This window comes from Neofelis nebulosa, chromosome 4 (genome assembly GCF_028018385.1).
Source record: "Neofelis nebulosa isolate mNeoNeb1 chromosome 4, mNeoNeb1.pri, whole genome shotgun sequence".
NCBI lineage: Eukaryota > Metazoa > Chordata > Mammalia > Carnivora > Felidae > Neofelis > Neofelis nebulosa.
Window position 1 is genome coordinate 69,717,576 of NC_080785.1, and position 24,379 is coordinate 69,741,954.

At 39.7% G+C, this 24,379-nt stretch overlaps 2 long non-coding RNA genes across 2 annotated transcripts in view; one reads left to right on the forward strand and one right to left on the reverse strand.

Moving 5' to 3' along the window:
* The window catches only part of LOC131509368 (uncharacterized), a 44,454-nt gene extending 23,249 nt beyond the window's left edge, over nt 1-21,205 (forward strand). Inside the window, exon 2 of the long non-coding RNA XR_009260454.1 lies at nt 18,362-21,205. This is a non-coding gene — a long non-coding RNA (uncharacterized LOC131509368). The remainder of the gene's footprint in view (nt 1-18,361) is intronic.
* On the reverse strand, nt 4,071-7,973 carry LOC131509369 (uncharacterized). The gene is made up of 3 exons (XR_009260455.1): nt 7,768-7,973; nt 6,989-7,046; nt 4,071-6,897 (listed from the first exon to the last, which is right to left on the reverse strand). It is a non-coding gene; the product is annotated as an uncharacterized LOC131509369 (long non-coding RNA).
* Nucleotides 21,206-24,379: the final 3,174 nt, after the last annotated feature.

Genomic DNA, 24,379 nt, shown 5'->3' on the forward strand with positions numbered 1-24,379 from the left:
ATGAGAAAAGAGAAAGCAGAGGTGTTTAAAAATGCAAAGGACTTTAAATTCTGCATTGCTTCCCAAATCCCAAATAACTTTTCATAGTTATCCTTTGGACTGTTCACCCACCACATTCCTATTCTGTTTCCCCTGTGTTCCAGGGCTGCATCTCCACTTATTTCCGAAGTCTCCAGAGCTCTGAGATGTGCAGGGCAAACAGTAAAGAATCACATTAATCCTGCTTTGATCTCCAAAGGGAGATCGTAGCAAAAATGAGGTCACCACACAGATAGGCACTGCTGTGAAAAGGAGCCCCCTCCCCTTTCTCTCTCTCTTTCTTCTTTCTTTCCTTTGTGTGTGTGTGTTTCTATAAGATATCTTTCTTGGCTTCAGGACATCCACTGCTAGTTGGCAAACTGGAAAGTGTCAGTGTGAACTATAACTTTTTATTTAAAAGCTCAAGGATTAAGCATCTTAGATGGAGCCATTTTTTTGTCTTACAGATCTAGATACTGGAGTGTATGTACTCCTCTTGTCTACCTGGTTATCTACATAAATACATTGGACCACTTTCCAAATGCATGCCCCAAACCCAACCTCCACAGGAACTTAATTGCCTGAAAAAACAGTTATTATTTCCTCTGCCTATCTTTACCCCTGCATCCTGTAGGCATAGAATAAGAGTAGTTAATCTGCTTAGATAATTTAAGACTTAAATATTAGAAAGACTATATTGACAATTTCAAAATTTGAGTCTGAGTGCTTTGGCTAAGCAAAGCTTAGGGGATGACAGATGTGATAAAAGAACTGCCAAAAACTAGACTTTATTAAAACTGAAAAAGTATGATGTTTTTGTGGCTTTGAAAGAAATGATTGTTATAGTGCTCACTCAATCCAAATGTGTCCCTAAACAAACAACTATAGGGTATTTTATTTTATACTACCTGATATTTATACACACAATACAGTATTTCACTCTGCTTGCATATGCACACACACATTCTAGTGCTTTTCAAACCACCTCCCATATATATAAATACAGTTAATCAGTATAGTTAGTATAGCTGAGCTACGTACTCAACACGAGTGATGTGTACATAATCATAAACATTTGTGCTATGTGCACATCCTTCCCCTCATTTCTCAATTTTTTGTCAGCACATCAACATCATATAGCAAGAAGCTGCTTATGAAGCTGTAGCTGCTGTCCAGCTTTTTTCAGAACTTGTTGAATGGGAGGAATACGTGCAGATATCTGAATGTGTTTTTAAAAAATGCTATTCTGTTTTACATCATCCCTATTAGAGTTGATTTTCATTTAATCTCGGTGGGCCAGCCTCCATGGCAGCCCAATTCACACTGACACGGAGGCTACCCAAATGCTTCTTCTCCCCATAGGACAGAGTGCACTAAGCTGCTTTGCATCAAATATGTCCTTTTAAGGTGATTTTACACAACCAGTTTGGGAACAGCTTGGAAGGTGGACTACCATGGAAAGAGAGCGATCAGGAAGGAAGAAAGCAAAGAGAGAAAGCAGGTGAAGGAAAAAAAAAAAACCCATGAGTGATTACTTAGGCTGAGAAACCTTTTGTGGCCATAGATCCTATCCTGTGAATTGCTGAGTTTATTTTCAAACTCAGTGTCTGTTCTCACCTTAGTGGCCTCCCTTTTCCTTGATCCATTCCTCTAAATATGCTACCAGTAAGATCAGCTTCTGGAGAATTTGTAGTGGAAACTACCAAAATATTTTTTATAGGATGCTGGGGATATTTTATCGGATATAGATACATAAAGCACAGTGTTAAGCCTCTTAGGAATCCTCATCTTGGTGATATTTAACTGCAGAACGTTATTGTCATGTTCCTATGAGGTGATTTGTGTGTTGTTACTTGTGACTTAACCTGCCTCTACAGTTTATTTTATAAACTAACTTTACACATATTTTCTCTCTAGAAAAGCAACAATGTTTGATACCTGTTGGTCCTTAATGATGGAAATAAGCATTACATCTTAATTAGCTTTAGTTTTGCTAAAAATTCTAATTTCTTCAATCTGCTCTTTTCCTTTCACCAGAATCCCAAGGGCCTAGTATGTCGTATGTGTGTAAGGAGAGGAGAGAATAGGCCTCCTTGTCTTTTTAATTAAAGTTTATGCAGCTTGTAGAAAGTAGTAATTTTCTAGAAAATTAGATCATTTTAGATCACTGTAGTTATACTCTACTATTTTAACCATGGTTCTAAGCAAATCTTGCCCTTTAAAAACCTTCAATTATAAAGAAAGAATACTGAAGAAGTACTCTGAATTTAAATTATTCAGATTTAGCAATCTGACCCTACCTCCATGAGAGTAGTTATAAATGAAGTATTCTACCATGTATGCATGGCATGACAGCCCAAGTTGGTTTCTACACAGCATATCAGAGTGACCGACAGCAGTTCCCATCTCTGCTTGTTGGAAATAGTAATACTCTTACCTCTGTCCTAATTCTAGGGGTTATGATTCACATGCACAAAGGGACTTCTTAAGTCACTGTTCTTTTTCTCAAGTTGGAAGTCAGATTTAACCAGAAAGCAATCAAGGTATTGGACTATAGGATTAAAAAAAAAAAAAGGATTACTTTAAGTATATTCACCTAAGATTTTTAGAGGTCTCCTATTGCCTATAAAGCAAAGACAAACTCCATTTGGGGTTTGGGGCATTCCTGTGGAGGCTTAGAGCTTAGAGGTGAGGATCTTGGGTTCTCGAGTCAAACTGCTACATAATCTTGAGCAAATTATATTTCTTCTCTGAGTCCTCAGTTTTCTTTTTGTACAACTAGAATGACAATAGAACTGACTTATTTGGTAATGGTGGAATTAAATGAGATAAATGACTGTAAAATCCTTAGTAAGGTGCTTTGTGAAAAGTACTAGCTAATGCTTACCATTAACATTAATATAATGCTTAACAAGGCCTTTTGGTTTCTCCTTCTGCTATTCCCTTATTCTAGAAAGCCCTCCCTGGCTCATTGTGCACGAGGCTATGTTCTCAGCTCTCCACCTTTGCTCAAGTAATAACCCTCCAAAAGTCTTCTCTGATGCTTGAAATTAGGTGTCTGTCTTTATGACTACATAGCACCCACTGCTTATTTCTTTTATAGTATTTGTAGTTTTGTGGGTTTTTTGTCATTGTTGCTTTATTAACCTGTGTCTCCCTAAGTAGACAATAAGCTGTGGTGTAAGTGCCATGTAATATTTATCTTCTGTTTTCAGTGCTTATAACTGAACCTGATGGATAGTAAATACTTAATATATGTATGTTGGATGAATAAATACTCAATCTTTCTGTTTTGTTTGCATTTATAACTAAGTTGTAGTTAGATGGATTCTTCTACATTTAGTTTACTTAGTGTGCCTCAAGGAGAGTATTCAAAGAGACCTATCGTTCCCATAAGTAACATTATGAAGAGTTTTGGTTGTGGGCTCTGTAATGAATTGTTGGTGTTTTCAAGACAAAATATCTTCAGCTAGCTTCTCAATTTAATTGAAGAGCTCATGAACAAGTTGGGTTTACCTGTGAAATCCTTAGACATTTGACCATACTATTCAATGTATGGCTTTTGTATATTCCTTGGATAGTGATTTAGATTATCTACATGATTATCTACATGAGTGTTCATAGTTAAGTTTCAACTATCACAATGTGCTGGACAACTGGATTGCAATTAATCCAATTGTGCCACTGGTTTAAGGGACATATGTATATGTAAAAGTCATTAACAGAGATTGCATGGATCATAAGTATCTTCAAAAGACCATTTAGGCTTATTTGACTGACATCTTGGGTTCATACAACTCTAGAACAGAAATACAGAGAAACCTTCATTACAGCAGGCTAATTTGAGGGAAGGTCAGTATATACCATAATATGTCAGAATTAGAGAATACTGTGTGTAACCTACCATATAGAAAATATTTGCTCAGTTCATGATCTCACAGTTTGTGAGATCGAGCCCAATGTCAGGCTCTGACCTGACAGCATGGAACATGCTTGGGATTCTCTCCCTGTCTCTCTGTACACCACCCCCCCTTGCCTATGTGCTCTCTTTCTCTCTCTCTCTCTCTCTCAAAATACATAAATAAACATTAAAAAATATATTAGGAAATATTTACATAATCCAGGGACCAATATTCTGTAGCCAAGACCTTATAACTTGGGTCTGCTTTAATGAGTAGGCCAGGATTCTTTGTAATCGTTTGATTAATTGTCAGAAACAGTTATTACTGGAGTGTTTGAAAGCAGTTTGTTTTCTTAAGATTAATCACCCCCTGCAAAGCTCACTTAATTAGATTTGTTAACTCTCTCACTTCCACCAAAGGAAAAGTTCAGTCAATTCCCCATCTTGGAATTACCAAATGTTTCAAAGGCTCAGGTCTAAATTAACTAGATTTTCCTGGAACAACTTAATAAATATATGAGTTATGTGATAATAATGATGATTCCTACTGTTCTGTTCATGTAAACCATAATTGATTTTATAATTTTTCTCTCTCCCCCTTGAAAATAAAATGAAGCAATACAAAATTTAAAAATAAATTCATATCATTGTGAGAACAATAGAATTTCCATTGATGATGAAGAAATACTATGCTCTTCAAACTAAAGAACGAAGTAAATATTTTAATTTGATTGCAGGTCGAATGAATGAGTCTCACAGAAGCTGCAAGAAAATCTTGGGAAAGGTCATGTGGTCTATTTTCTTGCACTCAGGCAGGGCACTCCTCTGCCATCACAGAGTCAACATTACTCAAAACCTAGTACAGCTCTAACCCTGCACTTACATGTTCCCATGAGGCATTTCATTTCCTGGCTCAGACAAAGGAGGTCAAAGAAAGGAAAGGAATGGAGAAACAGGAATTTGTATTTTGCAACTGGCATAAGACAATACAGAGTATGGGATCCTAAGATTAGGAAACTGTAGATAACTAGTCAGGGAAGTGGTAAAGTTTGCTGTGCAAATGGATCTTTGCATTTCTGCCACCTCTTTTGTGGCACTTCCCATTTATATGTGCCCCACATCTTTCCATGAAGGCTTTGAAGCAGCTTTAATAACTGACATGTAAAACAAAATGGATTATTTTACTCTTCTCTCTCTCACTTTAGACTCATGCTATGGAGTTGCTCACAGCAAGATATTTCTGCCAATGGAACTAATCTTTTACTAGTTTTATGATTAACAAAATGACATGCATAATAATCCCTTGCTTTCTTTTTCCTATGTAGATAATATTGGTCCAGGAAAAGACAGCCTTTTTCTTCCCTCTCAATATCAGAATCAATTTTTGTCACATAAATATGGCCTAAATAGTCCATCTATCAACCATATTTAAAAGATATTCAAACAAGAGTCTACAACTTCTCTTGGAAGCCTATTCCTTGTGGTTGCTGAAAGGATAGTGTGAAAACTTTTTATTGTTTTAGATTGGACCTCCCAAGCCTGACTGTGAATTTTTATGCCTGAGTACCTAAAATACTCCAAGAAAAACATAGCTCAAACCACCACATTTTGCTTGCTTTCAGGTTCAAACCCTATAAAACCACCACATTTTGTATGGTTTCCACACCAAACCATAAGCTGGCATGAGATCCCACTAGATGCTCTGTTCAGGTCTAATTGAGATGTTTACCAACCTTGACAACATTTTTGGCTAACTTGTCACTAATTTGGAATGCAGGTGAAGCAAGCTGAGTTCTCAGCAATAATTTCTTCATTTGGATCCCTTTACTTGGCAACCCTACCCCCAACCCCTGCCACCAACTAGAGGCACAGAGCCATTGCATTGTCTTGGGTCAGTCATTATTTACTTCCTCTGTGACATTCTACTGATGCTTGCCTTGCCTTGGACCTTAGTCTTCCCTTCAAAACTTAGTTCTGCACTTTGAGGCTAATTGGATAAATCCACTTTTGCTAAGGTGCTAATAGATTTAAAAATTCTTAGGGAATGCATAGGGCACTAGATTGTAAGGTCCTTGTGGGCAGGCATGGTCTCTTGCTGGCCATTTAGAATTGCCAGATCAAATACAAGATTTTTATTTGCTAAATCTGGCAACGCTATGGCCATTGTATTTCCATCTTCTAAAAACCCCTGCACAGCAGGTGCTCAATAAATAATGGTTGACTGACTGAACGAAAGTAGTTGAGGGGTATATATCTTGGAATCTTTTGATTTGCTCTAAATTATATTGCATAGGGAGCTGGCTTACTGTGTAGGCTTGAAGCTGTTTTTATATGATCTTAGGCTTCTGACTTTTTGATGGAAACTGAGGTGTGCCAGTTCTGCATTTTGTGTGACAATTGTTCTAGAAGGGCATCCTTCTTTGGAGGAGCCTGTGGCATAGAAAGGGGTGAGGAAGAGAATACCTGCTGTTAGATCCTAGTTCACTATGACAGAGCAGTCCCATCAATTGAGTTGGGAGGCCTTGAGAGAGAGGGGAAGAGTCTTGCTGTCTTTCTTTCCTCACCAGATTGGGGATCTCCCTTGGTAATCACAAATATACAAATAGAAGCCTCCTGGGAGTTCACAGGTACAGGGAGGACAAGTAATAAAAGTAGTTTGGGCTGACTAGAATATTTTATAAATAGTCCTAATGCTCCCAAAGTCATCATCATGAGGATTCTTAAGGCCTCTGTGGATGGGGGAATCCTGTCTCAACATGTTTATTTGATAATTATGTTAAATTATCAATTACATTTATTATTGAAACTGCTGTAAAATCATAAGGGTTCTCTTACTTTAAGAGCGAGGGGCCATTGGATACAAAGGCAGTGTTGACTTTTTCTTCCTTTATTGCATCTACTGTTTCTTCAGGAAGTTTCCAGAATATTCCCAGTACTTTATTATGCTTCTCCTTGGTGTTGGTCAGTCAGTATTTCTCCTAAAAATGTGGTTTGGAAAGTTAAGGAATTAGTGAGTAAAGTTCTTGCTCTTCAGGGACCTCCTGAATATATCAGATATTAGCATGTTACCTATTTATGTAGAGCTGCGACTAAAGCTCATGGCGGGTGTATCTTCCTGTATTAGCTGCTGCTGAAAGACAAGAGAAATACTTTAACTTTGACACAAGTCAACTCTGAGCCAGACTAAGCCTAGAATTCACATTTCCACCCACACATTCCCTCAAGTTCTGCTTCGTGAGTGGATTATCTCTGATGCTTGTTTATCTGATTTCTAGAATCTACTTCTGTCCTCAGGCACATTGTCAGATAGAGGAAAACTATGTGCTGTCTGGCTACTGAATTCTGTCCCTCTAACAAAACAAGGTCGAAATGACTTAAAATCTCATCCAGGAAGAGTGCTCTCAAAGGTGTAGAATTTTGGTTTCCTACGCTTGATCATTAAAAATGTGGGTTTTGCAAATGAACAAACAAACAAAAGCAGAAACAGACCCATAAATACAGAGAACAAACTGGTGTTTGTCAGAGGGGAGGAGGTAGGAGATGGGCAAAATGGGCAAAGGGTAGTGGGGGACACAGGCTTCCAGTTATGGAATGAGTAAGTCAGGGGGATGAAAGGCACAGCATAGGGAATATAGTCAATGTAATGTAATAGCGTTGTATGGTGACAGATGGTAATTATACTTGTGGTGAGTACAGCATCACATACAGAACTATGGAATCACTATGTTGTATACCTGAAACTAATGTAACTTTTTGTGTCAACCATAGCTCAATAATAAAAAGAAATAACAAGAAAAAGAAAATGATGGGACATTTTAAAAAACTGTGGGTGTTGGAGTCAAATCTACCTGGCATGGAATCTTGGATCGGGCTCTTCAGTGGCTTGAATCAAGTTCTCTACTCTTCTAAATTCTAGTTTCCCACTATGGAAAGGAGAGATAATTATAGTATCTACTGCATAGGATTATTAGAATTAAATGATCTATTACATGGAGAGTCTAGCCCATACATAGCAAGCGCTCAACAAATGACAGCCATTATTGTTCAGAGTCTGGAACAGAAGATTTTCTTTTTAAACAGAATCTCAGAATGTTTCTGTTCAACAAACACACCTGTGTGGCCTGGATTCTGGTTGTGGGCCATGATAGAAACTGTGGCAGTAATGTCCCTGCACCTGGTTGGCCACATTCCTGGCTCCTCCCCTGAATGTCCAGCTTCTGGTTTAACTGGAAGTTAGGATGCAGGGCCGGGACACCCTTGCACCCTGTTTCATAGCCACAACTAGAGCCCAGCAGGAAGGTGGGTGAGTGCTGGTGCCAACCCCAATTGCTTCTGAAATTGCTGGCTGCTTCTCTGTACCTAACTTTTATGGGTTGGGTGTTTTGGGGACAGTACATTCCCAGTGCTGTAGAGGAGGTGGCTGAGCCCACTGCCTGAGGCTGTGCTGGGTTTCTGGCCCTGCCCCCAAACTTCCAAGTGCTCTTCTGGCTCAACCAGAAGTTCAGGTGTGGGGTGGCCTGGGAGAGTGGGTGGGGTGCAGTGGAAAATACTTGAGCAATGAATCTAGAGGCCCTGGGGAAGTGTTTTTGGTTTTGCTTTGGTTTTTGGTCTTTGGCTTCTAAGTGGGATTTTACTTTATGCCATTTGTCCCTTCTACTTCTTCTGGGCTTCCCAAGGGTTTCCATCCCACCAGCGGTGTAAAGGCCACTGCAGGTGAGTTGTGAAAAGAGAGATTAGAAGAAGGAAAAAGTTGAGATGGTTCCTCCCTTTAGCAGAGTCTCTTCTGGCATCTCTTGATGTTGTCTCTCTTCCTAGCATTTTTGATCTTTTTAGTCTTTCTAGAATGGTCGTTCACTTCTGGTTGTCCACAGAAATAGAACCTGAGGTTAAAACACTGAGAGAACCTCACAATTCTTCTTTTTTCATCTTTGTTCACCTTTCCCATCTTATCTTCCGTTCTCTTTAGTATTCTTCTTTCTTAGAAAATAGGTCCAGGGAGCTTTTCAGAAGAACAGCAGGAAAAAACAAACAAAACAAAACAGAGGGAAACTAGGCAATAAAGTAAGGAAGATGGAGAGGAGGAGGAAGGGGGGGGCGGTGACCCCCTCAATCCCAAGTTAACAGGAAATGGTCCTGAGTTAATACAGAGATGGCAAGGCTTCCTGTCTTACTTAAACTACAGAAAGGAATTGGCTGAAATTTGATGAAATTGTAAAGGAAAATCCGTGGGGGAAAACCCTCCACATGAGTATTGATGATATTAAACCACTCAACATGTTAAGGAAGTCTGGCTATACGCCTGCAGATGACCTATCCAGATAGACTAAGAGGATTAAATTATCTCTTGATATTGGACTGTATGTGTATGTGTGTGTGCGTGTGTGTGTGTGAGTGTGTGTGTGTGTGTGTGTGTGTGGTGATAGCTACGTGTATTTTAAATTTTTTTTTAACGTTTATTTATTTTTGAGACCGAGAGAGACAGAGCACGAACGGGGGAGGGTCAGAGAGAGAGGGAGACACAGAATCTGAAACAGGCTCCAGGCCCTGAGCAGTCAGCACAGAGCCCGACGCGGGGCTCGAACTCACATACCGTGAGATCGTGACCTGAGCTGAAGTCGGCCGCTTAACCAACTGAGCCACCCAGGCGCCCCCCCGTGTATTTTAAATATAAGGTAAGAATTACCTATAAGCTTGTTAGAATGGGCTTTATTTTTTATTAAGCGTAAGTTTAGTTCACATTTATTCGTTTATTTATTTACCAGCATATTCAAAACACACAACAATTCCGGTAGCATCAGAGCAAAATAAAAAGATGACTCCTCTATTCATGGAAGACTTAAATTAAATAGGAAGCCACCAAAGTATGATAAAGCTAACTAACTTTAATCATAATGAGTGTACGGGGAATACAGAGAGGTAATAAAAAGAGTACAAACTTCCAGCTGTAAGACTAGTGAGATCTGAGGATCTAATGTATAACATGGTGATGGTAGTTGATAACACTGTATTGTATAATTAAGCATATAAATTATCACCAAAAAAGAAGATCAACATGTGAAGTGATGGATGTGTTAATTAACTAGGTCAGGGATCCTTTCACAATATACAAATCACCATGATGTATACTGTAAATATCTTACAATTTTGCTTTGTCATTTATATGCCAATAAAGTTAAAAAACTATTAAGAAGAGTAAATGTTTTCCTTTCACAGGATTATATTACTGATATGGATTTGTATAATAAACTTTCTAAATGCTACTGCAATGGTAAAAGACCCTGCTTGGAAAGAATCCTAGGTGTCTCATTTCCCCAGCAGAAGGGCAGCAGTTCATAGCCAGGAAGTGGCCACGTTTATCTTTGTGCCTCTCATTCTGGGACAGGGCTGGGCACATATCAGTGTTTCTTGAGCTAAACCAAACTGGGGGAGGATAGTGAAGGGGAAATTCTGAGGAAAAGTGATTTAATTGTTTGCTTATTTTAGCATCCTTATTGTCTGGGTGGTTATTGGATTTAGAAACCCACTCCCATTTTTCTCCTGACACTGAACTCCCAGAATATTCTAATTAAAACAATTTCTTTTTGGTCCCATTTATTGAGCACTTCTTATGTGTGAGGCTTTTAAATATCCTGGGTGCTCAGTCCTCATCACAGGTGATACCATTTAACACTTACACAGGCCAGAGATGTGGGGATCCTGACTGTTGTACACAGCATCCTGCTCGTTGCCAGGACTCAATACAACTTAAACAATAGCAGCAACAGCTGTGAGAAGAATCCAAGGACCAATTTGTTGGAATAAAGCAGAACAAGACTTTACCATATGGTAGATATATCTCAGATGGGTTTATTAGATGTAGGATGATTTTTCTTGTAGCCTAAGGGCTTTCTGGAGGGAATCTGAAATCTTTTCACTATGCCCACATCATTGCCAGATGTGGATATAGTGAAATAGACCTTATTCTCTGTGTGTGTGTGTGTGTGTGTGTGTGTGTGTGTGTGTGTGTGTGTTTGTGCACGTGCACATATGTGCGTGTGCAAAAGTAGCAAATTCTGATTCCCATAACAAGTTTCAGTTATCTCACTTTCACTTTCTTATGCAAAAATTTCTTCTTGAGCCTTTCAAATGTGCAGCAGGACTCTGTCCCTGCTCCATCAGAATATGTTATGGGTCATAATCATGTTCACCAAAATGTAAAACTAGAGGCAGTAAAAGAATGATAAAACATGGCAATTTCATAAAGGGCTTTGTTAGTCTTGTATTCTAACAGGATGTATTGGAGTCCTCCACCAAAACTTAAAAATTCATCGTGATTACTGATACCATTAATCAGAATTTGCCATGTGAACAGCTCAGAGCTCTGTTGTATTAAGCTGTCATGTGGTTGCAATCATACCTTTCTAACTGCCATCAGAGGTAACTGTCAGCAACACCATGTCTTCTCTCCAGTCTATTGCGGCTCCAGGTCCCCAGGGTTCCATCCTGAGTCCAAGGTGATTTGTACGGTACGCTAATGACCTGCTGATTGTCTGCACAAAAGCGTAATTGTACACTGTTCAGGCAACACTGTGATTCTACACAAAAGCAAAGGACTGTCTGGTGTCAAAATAATACCATAGTCTAACTTTGATAAAGGTTTTTTAACTGACTACAAGGTACTATTTGGTGCTAAAGCATGTGGCAGAAATAATGTTTATTCAAATAACTAACAAGTTGCCAGCAGGGGGAAATTTCAGGAGTGAGTGTGTGTGTGTGTGTGTGTGTGTGTGTGTGTGTGCAGGATGCTGTTTGATAGCTGTTTCTGTTCAGATTTTTGTTCTAATTTTGAAAGGTATAGAAACTAGCAAATATCTTTGTTTCAGTTAGATATTTATTCATGGCGCTGATTATCAATGTACATCTTAAATAAGATGGTTTTCCTACTAGGTAATGGAAATGTGTGGTGAACACTATCTTGATCTATTTTCCTCTTTGTCTTTTGACCTACCTCTCTGATTTGCCTCAGTAAGCAGGTGAAGCCATCAATACTCTTCCATGGGTGTGACTGCCCCTGTGTCTCCCCTCTAAACCTGAGGACAGAGGAGAGAACCTGTCCAGTGATGGAACAATTGAAAGCCACTGACAACCCTATCCTGCTCCTCTTTTTCCCTGACCCCATGCTCTGCTAGCTGAAGTCTGGCCAGTTTGTGTGTGTGAAATGGGCTGGTTCTTCCCTACAGGGACTTGTCACTAAGTCATTTATCTATTTAGTGATAGAGGAGAATTCCTGCTGAGACTTTGACCCGATTCCAAAGCTTGATTCCAAGACTTTACTTGTTTCATTTCTTCATTCATTTGTTTATGCTTTCACACATTTGGTGATAGTTTTAAACCTGTTGTTATATACCAAACACTATGCTAGCCAGGATGATAATGATTAATAAGATTTGGCCTCAGGTCTCAAGCCCCTTGTTGTCCTATAGGAGTCAACTGGCTATTACCAAATGCTTAAGAGACTACCAAGCATCCCTTGTCAGCTCAGTTCTGAAAGGATTTAAAGAGAATGTGAATTGCAACATGTTGGCAAAATGAAAGGTTCTCCATGGGACTGTATGCATATTTAGGGCAAGAAGCAAGTCTTGTCCTTGGAGTTATTTATGGCTCTGAGTGCAGGAAGGACATAGAGCACATGTTCTATAAATGTTGATTTTTTTTGAATTTTTGAATTGGAATCAAATTTTGGAATTTGGAAAAGAATCTTTAGCAATGGACAGTAAATTGAAGATGCCAAGAGTAGGGGCTTTGGGGTCAGCTATGAGTTTGGCCTCTACTGATACAGCTTCACTTAGTAGTCAGTAATGGCCTTTGTCCCATCAAATTTATTTGTCCATTTCAGAATCTTTGTGTTTAAAACGTGTGATATGTCAGTGTATGTGCTAGGTGTTGTACATTCAAGAGTGAACAAAATGGAAACAGGATCTTTCCTCATGTAGCTCCCAGTAGAGGGGGTATGGGGATCTCAGAACAGATTAAGAGGATTCCAATAAGGTGTGTTAAGTTTCATGAGAAAGGAGTCCTACTGTTACCAAGGAGTCATCCTTGGTGACTACAAATGGGAGGGGTTGGAGGTCAGGCAGACAAGTTCTCCAGCACATAGGGACAATGTGCCGAGCCCTGGAGGCAAGAACGGTCAAGGTGCATTCCAATACTTAAATATATCCAGAGCCATTGAATTTTCACCTGCAAGGAGAGGAGCTTGAGATGAAGCTAGGGAGGTGAATGGGGCCAGACCTTGCATGGCCTTGTAGGGAGTGCTAAGTAGTCTGGACTCCACCGAAGACCAAAAGGAATTTATTGAAGGGATTTGAACAGGCAGCGCTACAGTGAAATTTGTATTTTTGAACTATTGCTTGGGCTACATATTGGATGAAGGATGGAGGAGGTGAGAGATATACCAGTTAGGAAGGCTTTTGCATAAATCCAGGTAGGAGATGGCCCATAGTGAGTGTGGTATTGCGGAAAATGCATAAGTTTGAGAATCCAGTAAGACCTGGCTCTAAAACTTAACTAGCTTTGTGACTGTTAGCAAGTAATTATTATTTTATATAACCCCCACACCTTCTTCTGCAAAACAGAGTAACTTTGCCTATTCCCAAATGGAATACTGTAACCAACCTGCCAGATATTACATGACACACACTTAAATCCTAGCCCCTTCTTGTGCCTAACAGTAATAGCCCTCCTTCCTCCTTGCTTGTATTTCTTCTCCTTTGATGTACAACTTTGTGCTTTAAAATCTTTTTAATGTTTATTTATTTTTGACAGAGAGAGAGAGACAGAGAGAGAGACAGAGAGAGAGAGAGGAGAGAGAGAGAGAGAGAGAGAGAGAGAGAGAGAGAGAGAGAGAGAGAGGAGGGGCAGAGAGAGAGGGAGACACAGAATCTGAAGCAGGCTCCAGGCTCTGAGCTGTCAGCACAGCTGACAAACCGCAAGATCATGACCTGAGCCAAAGTCAGACACTTAACCTACTGAGCCACCCAGGTGCCCCTACAACTTTGTGCTTTTAAATAGGATATTTTGTTACTGTTGTTGGTCCTTTTTATTCCTGGACCATGTGTATGGAGAAGAGCCCTCTTTTTTCTTTCTGCCTTTGTGACTACTATAGTTATCCCAGAGCGTTCTGGGCCATCACAAGGTTACCTCTGAAGTTGCTTCTGTGGAACACTTCATTCTGTTCTGTGTGATGTTACAACCAATGAAAACCAAGCTTAGTAAAGATGAAAATCTTTGCTCCCTTCACTTTTGGAACTTTCTGGTAACTGTATTCTCCTCCTCATACCCTCGGAATGCAGCTTTGGTATTATCTTTGGCTGTCCTCGGGGCTGCTTCTTAAGCACTTGTGGAGAGACAACTTTGTATTTTTTACAGAATAGACCTTATTTTCACTCAGAGAATATTCCAAAATCCTGTCATATTTTCCTTTCTGACATCTCTAAAACTCATCTTTTCCCACTGGTCTCTAATAGCTAAAATCCTTTCCCATATTTTGGACCTCTTTTTCTTCTACTCCTTATAAGTCCCTCCATTGTGGTCTCTATTCTTGAGTTCTGTCTCTGTTAAAGCAATCTCCTTGGTACCTTCATTACAACATCTTTTTAAAATGCTCTCCCCAGTTTCTCTCCTCTGCATTAAATCTGGACTTCAGGGACTTTCACTGGTCTTCACTGCCTGATTAGTTTTTCCCTGCTGGTTTCTTATATTTCTTCTTAATTTCTTAATACCTGACCTCTTTATATGTGTTCTTTTTATTTTACTCATTCACTTTTTGTTTTCTTAGGCAGTTTTCAAGCTGTCTCCTCCCTAGCCAAGGACATTTTCTTTCCTTTTTATATGCCAAACTCAGCCTCAAACAAGTCGTATCCTGAAACCCCTTTCTTATTTTTCTCATAACATTCTTCCTTATTTGCTAATGCCTCCCTCTTCATGATGATGGTCTTTTCTTCATCAGGTGATGCTACTGCTATTTAATAGAGTGTATGTATATACTGTTTTGATATAAGCAGATCTATTACTTATTAAAGAAGGTCTCTGTTATTAATTGACTTAAGTCCATTCTCTCACTTCCATTACCACTGCTTGTTTGAGGTTGACAATTGTAGTTACCTCCCATTCAGTCTCACTGCCTCAGCTATCTCTCCCAGCTCCTCTATCCTTAATATCATTCTCAGAATGTCTTTCTGATCTGGTGCATTTCTCTTTTAAAACAAAACAAAACAAAACAAAACAAAACAAAACAAAACAAAACAAAACAAAAAACAAACAAAGCTTCTGGCTTTCCCTGGCTTGTGGAATGAGATTTATCTTCCTTAGGTGTGCTTCAAAAATCTTCACACTGTGGCCTGTCCTCACCATTCCAGGTTCACCCTGTCACTTTTTGACCCCAAATCCCAAATTCCAGTCACATGGAACAGCTTAAGGATGTTTGCAATACAATTTACTATATATAGAGGTTGAGAGCGGACTGCTACATATCAAATTTAAGCTGCAGAATTCTTTGCCATTTTTTTAAAAAGTCAAAAGATTTCATGTAAAAACCTGTCTTTCTGGTTTCTCTCAGAAAATATGGCAATACTGCATCATATACATACCTGGCAACAGAAGGGTGGAATTGAATGGTGGCCGCCCCTTTAGACGAAACAGGCTTTTCTCCAATTTGCCCGTTTCTGCCACTGTGTTTTGTATCCTCAATGTTGAGGCAAAGGGGCACTTGCCATCCACCATTGCTCTTGTGCTTTGTCTTGCCTGACAGTATTAAGACACTGTCGTTCCGCATCTCTCCACATAAATAGCAGATGGGTGGATGCTATTTTGTATTTCAAGAAACATATGGGACCTACTTTACTCTTTCATCCTTGTGGCCCCTGTAGGCATCTGAATTTGGCTCTCTGACCAAGTGCCTTGCAGTAGGGTCTGGCTCCATCACTTGCTAACTGCGTAGCTTCAGGCAACTGACTTAAGCATTCTTTGTCTCACTTTCACCTTAATAGTGTGTACCTCACAGCTTTTTTGTGAAGATTATGTGAGATAATCTATGTAGAGAATTTAGTAGAAAAATTGGAACATGGAAAGAATTAATAATTCTTAGCTATATCATTATCACTATTATTATTATTCTGTTTTCCCAAAATCGAATAGTGGGAATATTAGAATCATGAGGGACATGATTTTGGACAGATTCTTTTGGTGCCTACTTAGCCACACCTTTCTAGCTATCAGTTTTGTCACTTACTGGCTATGGGCCTGGTCAAGTTGTTTAACCTTTCTGTACCTCCATTTTATCATCTGTAAAATGTTAACAATAACAGTATAATAATAGTATCCACTTCTTTGGTTATGATGTATCATTTGAGATAACCACGTACAGTGTATCACAGCTGTCTGCCACATAAGAAGCATGCAGCAGACCTAGCTGTGATAATAATCAGCTGCCCAGGCCTCTGTTGCCCAGAGGAAGTCACCCAATAGTTGTGAGGACCCAGAGAGCCAGGTGATCCACCTGCCTGTGATATATGGTGCCCACAGGTCTACATGGGTTTTTCAAAAATGGAAATATAATTTGCATACCATAAAATTCACTCTCTCAAAATGTATAATTGAGATTGCACAAAGTTGCAAAATCATCACAACTAATTCCAGAAAGTTTTCATCATCCCCCAGAAGAAACCCCATACCCTTTAGCTGTCATTCCTCAAACCTACCCCCCAGCCCTTGGCAACCACTGATGTGCTTCATTTCCATGGATTTGCTGGTGTTTGTCTTCAGGGCTCTGACTTGTGCCCCAATTGTCAAGAACTTTTAGATATTTTGGCTTGAGAGGATGTCCCCAGGGCAGCGATAACAAAGCATAGGGGTGATTCCAACACTTCACAGATCAGGCTCTCCCTAGATTCCTCAGGGAATCTGCCAACATTCCGGTGTCTCCCCCTGACCCACTGAACCAGACTGTTGTCCAGGAAGGGGAAATTACTATTCAGAAAGTACCCAAATACCGCTCAAGAATTGGTTGGAAGAACATGATCCTCCCGTCTAGAGCAAGGACAATGTGTTGTGCTCATGAAGACTTACTTGGGCTGGGCTGTGGGCTGGGATTTAAGAGATTTAGGCTCAGTCTTGGCCCTACCTTTCGGTCAGTCCCTATGTGACACTGGATAAGCCACTCACTTTTCACTTTGTTTCTTTGTGAAGGGAGGGATTTGGACCAGGGCAGACACCTGGGAGGCAGACATGATCACTGGTATCTGTAGGAAGCTTTTCTGTAGGTTAGACATCAGTTCTAAAAAATCCTCTTTATGTGCTCTGAGGACAGCATTGCTTTCTCAGTCTGGGCTTAACAGCCGTTCAGATTGTTTGTAATGTGGAGGCAACGTTGCTGAAGCCCACTGTTTGGAGTTTTGGTGGTTGGTGTGGAGCAGTGTTGAGATTCAACAAGAAGCATGGGAAGCCCCTCCGCTTTGCTTGCTCACTTGTCCCCTCTCTCTCTTCTTCCCATATTCCAGTAATGAAGATTGCAGGTAATTTTAAATTGCAAATAGCCCACAGGAATGCTAAAGCCACCAGTTGTTAATAGTCTAGTGTGAAATACTCAAATCTAACAATTAGAAGACCTTTGGTTTAACCAGTCTTTGTCATATTAAAGACATTTGAGTGGGTAGATGATGGCACGTGCACACTGGGTTCCTGGAGCCCCAGGACAGGGACAGAGTGATGCAGCAAGGGAGGGGATGGAAGCCAAAGACAGTTACTGACATGGCAGTTTTGCTCAGTCCCTGAGAGGCGGCACTGTAATACATCTGCTTTTGCTTTGGGCAGGGATGCCCTAAACTAGTCATGCTTCATCTAGATCATCTTTGGGTGAGGTTTTTATCATTCTGTCTTACTTTGTTAATGACTCTGAGAATCAGTCATTTTGGTTTCCAGGAACAGACTAAGACTTGGGCGACTGTGCTTCTGACTTTTCATAGTATCTTAAATCCACTTGTCCCAAATATTATCATTTATCTCTCACTTAGGTCACAGAACCACAACTCCATTCAGGTCAGCTCTGTGAAACACTGGGAAGAAACAGCAGCTGTTTCTGGATTCCGGTGGTTCTCTTTCCTTTTTTCTTAGTATGTCCCTCCCAAGCCCCCTCATTCTACACCCTTTCTGCATGCAGATTCACTTGCATTTAATTTCAATTACAATTTTTCCTCTTTCTTTGACAAAGCAAAATAAATGAAGGAATAGAGAATCCTTAGGCATACTTTGTGTGTCCCTGTAGTCTCTGCCTCATTGTTTGGAAACCACAGACTTCATCTAGATGCCAATGAATCCATCACCGGGGTTTGATTAAGCCATGTCTTTACCAAGATCTTCCCTTGAGCAGTGGCTTAACTTTTTAATCTTTGATTTATAATTTTACAGTTGCTGAGACAGAAGGAAAACCCACACTTCTTTGGAGGAGCATGACCTTTTCCCATATTGCTTCTTACTGGACTTCCTGAATCCTGGCCCCAGACACCATCATCAAGAAGACCTTATGGATGGGCTACCTATCCCTGAGAGAAGAGGAACATCAACGGCAGTTTCTAAAGAGATTGCCTTCTTCATTTCAAGTAATGGCTGCAATCAGGGTCAGATTAAAGACAGACCAGCTGGACAGCTGCTTGGAGGACCAACCTACGAGGGCACTAAAATGTCCATAGTATGCTAACACATACTTTATATTTCTGTGGAAATATAAAGAGAGGAAAATGATACTAGCACTAATTTTAGGGAGAAGCCTGTCCTCTACTAAAGATCTGGCAAGTAGTAGTTTGATGGAAACACCAATTTATTAGCCTACATGTCTCTGCACTCTAGGGCTTGAAAATGAAAACATAATCAGAGACTATCTTCCAGTTCTAGGATGTTAGCCCTTATTATGTCTTCATTAACCTGGAGGTAAATGTTAACTAACACATTTAACTAACATAGATCAAATCAAATAGAGCTTGAACTCCCTGCCTATGGGCTGGTTGATTGGACTCTGTGTTGAGTTAATTAGATCAATGGAGACACTGGGTGGAGTTGAGATCTTTAAAAATATTTGGCTGAAGGGTGATATTACTGGGTATTTGTAGATGAGGACATCAACAAACATTCTTAGAAGCATGAAATATGGAACCGGTGGTCACATTAAAAATTTCAACTAATAGTTAAGTACTTATTGGACACCAGAGACTTAGGTATAAGATAGACATGGTTCCTACATCAAGGAGCTTACATTCTAGATTTCTCTTGGATATAAAGAGCAGTGGCCATAGCAAACAACTGAACACAAAGGTATTCTTGAGTCCAGGATTCCATTTAACATATTAATTCCTATTGCCTTAATCAAGCCTAGTGAGCATACATTTATAAGACTTACCAGTCTGCATTCTATAAATGCTCTGTGAACCTGCCTAGATTGTTTCCCTAGCAAGCTGCGTAAAGTCCCATGGTGCCAGAGGAAGGGGGTAGGGTTAGTTAGAGATTCTGGGGAGAGAGATATCAAGTGACATGGGTCAGGAAAAATGAAGAGATAGAATTTGGGAAGCAACTATTGCTTCTGTTTCATGTGGGGAAACTGTAGTGTGAAAAATGCTAGGCTGGGAACTTTGAGACCTAGATCTTTATTCTAATACAAACAAGCTGTGTGACTGTGGGCAGTCCACTTGGGGGCTTCTTGGGCCATCTAAGACCCCTTCCAGCTCTAAAAATGTTAACATCAGGCCCCAGTCTACTGGACAACTGGCAAATTTCTAACTCAGCTGTTCTTAAGCTGTTAGGTTAGTAGATCTGCAACAGTCACTTGATTGACTGATTTTTGGAGGAGTTTTTATCAACCTTACAGGATACAATAAATCTGCTTCTCCCCTTAGGAGTTGAGCAGGTTCTAGAAACACACCCTGTAGAGCTCAGAGAGGCTTTATTCCTTCCTTTACCCTTTATTCTCCTTCCTTTAGCCTTTATTCTATCTGTGCCTCTCTCCCTCTCCTTTCCTTCATCACACTTCCTTTGAGCATATACCACACGAAATGTACCAGGTGTGTGCTAGGTTTGGAGATACAAGCTAAACTTGACATTTCCCCACACTCCCACACTCCTTTCACAGGAGAGGGTACAAAACCCTCCTTGCTTTCATCTGCTGGCGTTTCTTTTAGTGAGAATCAGCCATGTCCCAGGGGAGTGTGCTGGCGGTACTGCTGGGGTAATGAGTTCTGGGCAGATGTCCCATTCTGCTCAAGCAGTTTTGAGGTGCCTTGACATATGCCCCTAGGCAATCACTTAAACCCAGGGTCCAGAAAAAAAGGAAGAGACAATCATATACTTCTTGGGATAAATCTGTAAAGGGACAGTCCTCCATACAGTGATGGCCACTGTCTGTCATACCTCTTGCAACCCTCTCTGCCCAGGTGGGGAGAATGTAGGTGATTACTGCCTAAACTTAAAAAAAAATACCTCTTTAATAGATAGACATCTTTCATTATACTGTGCTTTATATTTCATTATGACCGGTGGCCTTTTTAAATATATATATTTTATATTTTTCAAGATCAGATGGCTGATAGGACTTAGAAGAGAAACAAAGAGCTTGGTAACTCACATAGGTGGAAAGTTGACCATGGAATAATCGACAGCATATTCAAATATCTTAGCGAATGCTAGCGGAGCTGCAGCAGAAAAGGAAACATTCTGTCAACCATCTCATATTTCCAAATATCTGGATACTGGCCATTGTGAAGACAAAAACTATAGATGATGGATCTTTCCAACTCTCATCTGCATGGTCTGAAGTCTTGTAGCTCCAGCTGTTGACTCTAAGCCAATTTACATTTGTTTTCTTTAGCCCTCTTGAGAGAAAATAAAAATCTTATTTTTCCAAGCAATTAAAACTCTTCTGCTTCAGCTAGAATGAAAGAATTAGGAGTTATTTCTCCTTGTGTATAATTGCATGTTTCATTTTTGTTGTTTAATGATTGACAGAAAACTGATAAATTGAGACATCTTTGAATCAGGTTGAATGTACTCTCTTGGTGGCTCCATTGCTAATTTGTTTGACTATTTCACAGCATATTTTGCTCTGTAATGGAAAGGTTTATTAAATATGAGGGGCGCAAAGCTGTCTGAATACTAATGAACTTATTTGCCAAAATTTAAATGTTCCTTCTTATTAGGAAATGCCTGTCTCACTTAACAGGATCCAAATTGAATAATGAAGAAAATTAAACTATATTGTATCCTCAAGAGACATTGTGTGTGAACTGTAATAGAATAGTGATGGGGGAAAGGGATCACTTTTTAGAAAAAAGAGTAGATAATTTGGATCATATAAGAAAGGATAACTCAGGGGTGCTTGGGTGGCTCAGTTGGTTAAGTGTCCAACTTTGGTTCAGGTCATGATCTCATGGTTCATGGATTCGAGCCCTGCGTCAGTCTCTGTGCTGACAGCTCAGAGCCTGGAGCCTGTTTCAGATTCTGTGTCTCCCTCTCCCTCTGCCCCTTCCCCACTCATGCTCTTTCTCTCTCCCTCTTTCAAAAATAAATAAAAACATTAAAAAAATAAAAAAATTAAAAATAAATAAAAAAAGGATTAACTCAGAGAAATCCAACTTTTTTTTGAAAGAAATATACTCACAGAAATTTAATGAGCAGGATTGCCTACTGCACAGGTGATCTATACCTTTGGCTAGTTTAGAATGAGGGTAAAGTCATAATCATACAGCAATGCATGCTAGGTTTCAATGGTTACAATTTACTAACGTTATTCCAGTGTAAGGCATTACATATACCTTATGGAATAGGAAAATCAATAAGCTTGAAAAATGAAGACAGATATCTAGAGAAGTACAATAGGGAGATAGAGTTTGAGCAATTGCCCCAATTCTTAAATTTAGCATGGTGTTATGAGGCTGCCCCTTGATTAATATATTTACTTCCATTCCCTTGGTGTTACCACTAATAAAGTTCATGATCAAGATACCCTTCCCTTGCCAGCATTTGAAGGGCATTGTGGGAGCAAGATGGCTGCCCACTAGACCAGGGACACAGGCTGGGAGAACTTCAGCAGCCACACAGACTGTTGAATATGGTCAGTGACAGAATGTATGGAGGGAAATAAAGTGACAGAGGGAAAGTGAGGGAGAATGTTAAGATGAAACTGTGCAAAGATGGGAATTCATTCCTGTCAGTCACTTAAATAGGAAGGTATCCACTGGAAAAAGATGAGATGAGAAAGGACCCTAAAGAAGAGAAAATAAACGGAAGAATGAATGTTTCCAGAGTTTGCTAAAATTAATTATCCTGAGATTGCAGGAGGAGGAAAGGAATATCAAGAGAAAAAGTAGTCCCTGAAGCCTGTGAAGTCTCAAAAACAAAACACAAATAAAAAAAAATTTAAAACTAAAATCATACTCTTCTAGAAAAAGAGGCTGTGCATTAACAGAAAGTTTGATGACAGCAGGGTTTGTATTTAGGGATTTACTTTCAATCTCTAAGAGAAGTTTTATGTGACATAGTTTCAAAAGACAATGTGTCTTGTGGCCATAATTCAGGGCTTCAATTGTAAAGGGGAAAAAAAGAATGGTCGATGCATCTCAGATAAATACCAACGAGCTGTGCAATATTTCATTTGAGATTTGTATTATCCCCAATTAAGTTTTAAAAAGAGAGACCTAGTGCATTTGATTGCCTCTGTGGGAAGACTTGAGAATTATAAACTTAGATTTCTCCCTTGGAGTGAAAATTTGCTCTGAAAAATTAAGTAAATAATCTGGGGACATTAAGATTCATCTCTACCATTTCAAATCATGATCTGTTCCTTCAGAAAAAAAGAAGTTGGAAAGTAGGAAGCAGAGGGGAAAGAGATGACTGATGGGTGGGTGAGCAAGAAGGGTAAATGAATACTGCAAACCGAATAGACTATACAATTTGTGAGAAAATGAACAATAGAGTTTGAAGGATAAGTGGGTAATGTGGAATATGAGATAATAAGACATTTAAGCATAGGAAATTACTAGGGAAAGGGAGGATGAATTAAATGGGAGATGATTGAGGGAGGCAGGAAGGTGAGGAAGGGAAGAAGTCATTGGAATGGGAAACAAAATGTGACTAATGGCTGTAAAGGGCAAGGTTGAACTCTTGATGGCATGTCCCCCAACCTTTGGAGAGCATGCACAACCTAGAAAGAAAGGAAGAAAAGATGAAAAGAGTTCATGGTTAACATAGAATCATGAGTGCAATAAAAGAAGTAATGTGTATCATCAGTCCTCAAGAACAAAAGCATTTCTAGAGAATTGTATTAGTCTATCTTGTCCATTCATCTATGGACAGAATCGTCTTCATCTACCTTTTGCAAAAGGTTGAATTATAAAATTAATGCCATTAAAGGAAAGAAAAGCATTATTAGGAGAAGTTGAAGAAAAGATTACATCCAGAACAACTGAAGTGGTGACTAAGTGAGCAACCTGTTCACAGCCTTTTATAAAAATTTTTAAAATTCAGCCACTTAATGAAAGAGCTGGAGATAATGTACCCAAATAGAAATGTGGGCAGCGATGAGGGAGGAAGTTTTAACTGTTGTAAATATTTTATAATACATTCTTCCACAACATTCTTTTTTTCCCTCATAAAAATGAGTGAGATTAAGTAAAAATCTTCTGGGTATTGCTTTAAACACTGGATGAGAGGATTTATAGCAATGCAAATATTCCCAATAGTAGAAATAACATTAATTTTTCAAGAAGATTAATATCTGGAGGAGATCTAAATGCCTGTGATTATCCTTTTGCTTTCTTGTGTTTGTGCAGGGGATTCCTTTCAGCCAGACAGTACCAGACCCCCTTCGGAGGGAAGCTGATAAAGTAATTTAGGTGGAAAGGCCTAATGAGATAATGATGCTAAGGCCAGTTAACACCTAATAAGAACATAACCACCAGGGATGATATTGTTGCTTATTAATTATAATGATGATGTGGAGGAAAGAGACAAGGTGGCACTCATTTAGCAGAGAGCACTCAGGAGTAAAGCTGTTTTCCCAAAGGGCAAGATGCAGTCAGAGTTAGAAGTAGGCAACATTTAGCAGGGTCTGAAATTTATGGCCATTGGGTTATCCTGGCGACTGCAGAACTGGAGGCTGAGTAGGAGGTAATAGATGCCTTCCTGAGGTGGCCCCAGGCTGGAGATGGGACTTCTGTGGTTGCAGGGTCAGGCCATGTGTGTAGGCAGAGACTCCAAGCTGATTTTGGGGGGCAGTCTGCTTGCCTTAGATTCCACTGTGGTCATTTGTGGGCAGACAGGCAGGTGTCCAGAACTGGACTGAGGCTGCTTTCCATTCTGGACCTTCTCCTCCACTCCACTCAGTACTGTGAATCAGACCCGTAGTGCAGCCCTTCAATCAGTGCTGGAGCCCTGCCCTGTCGA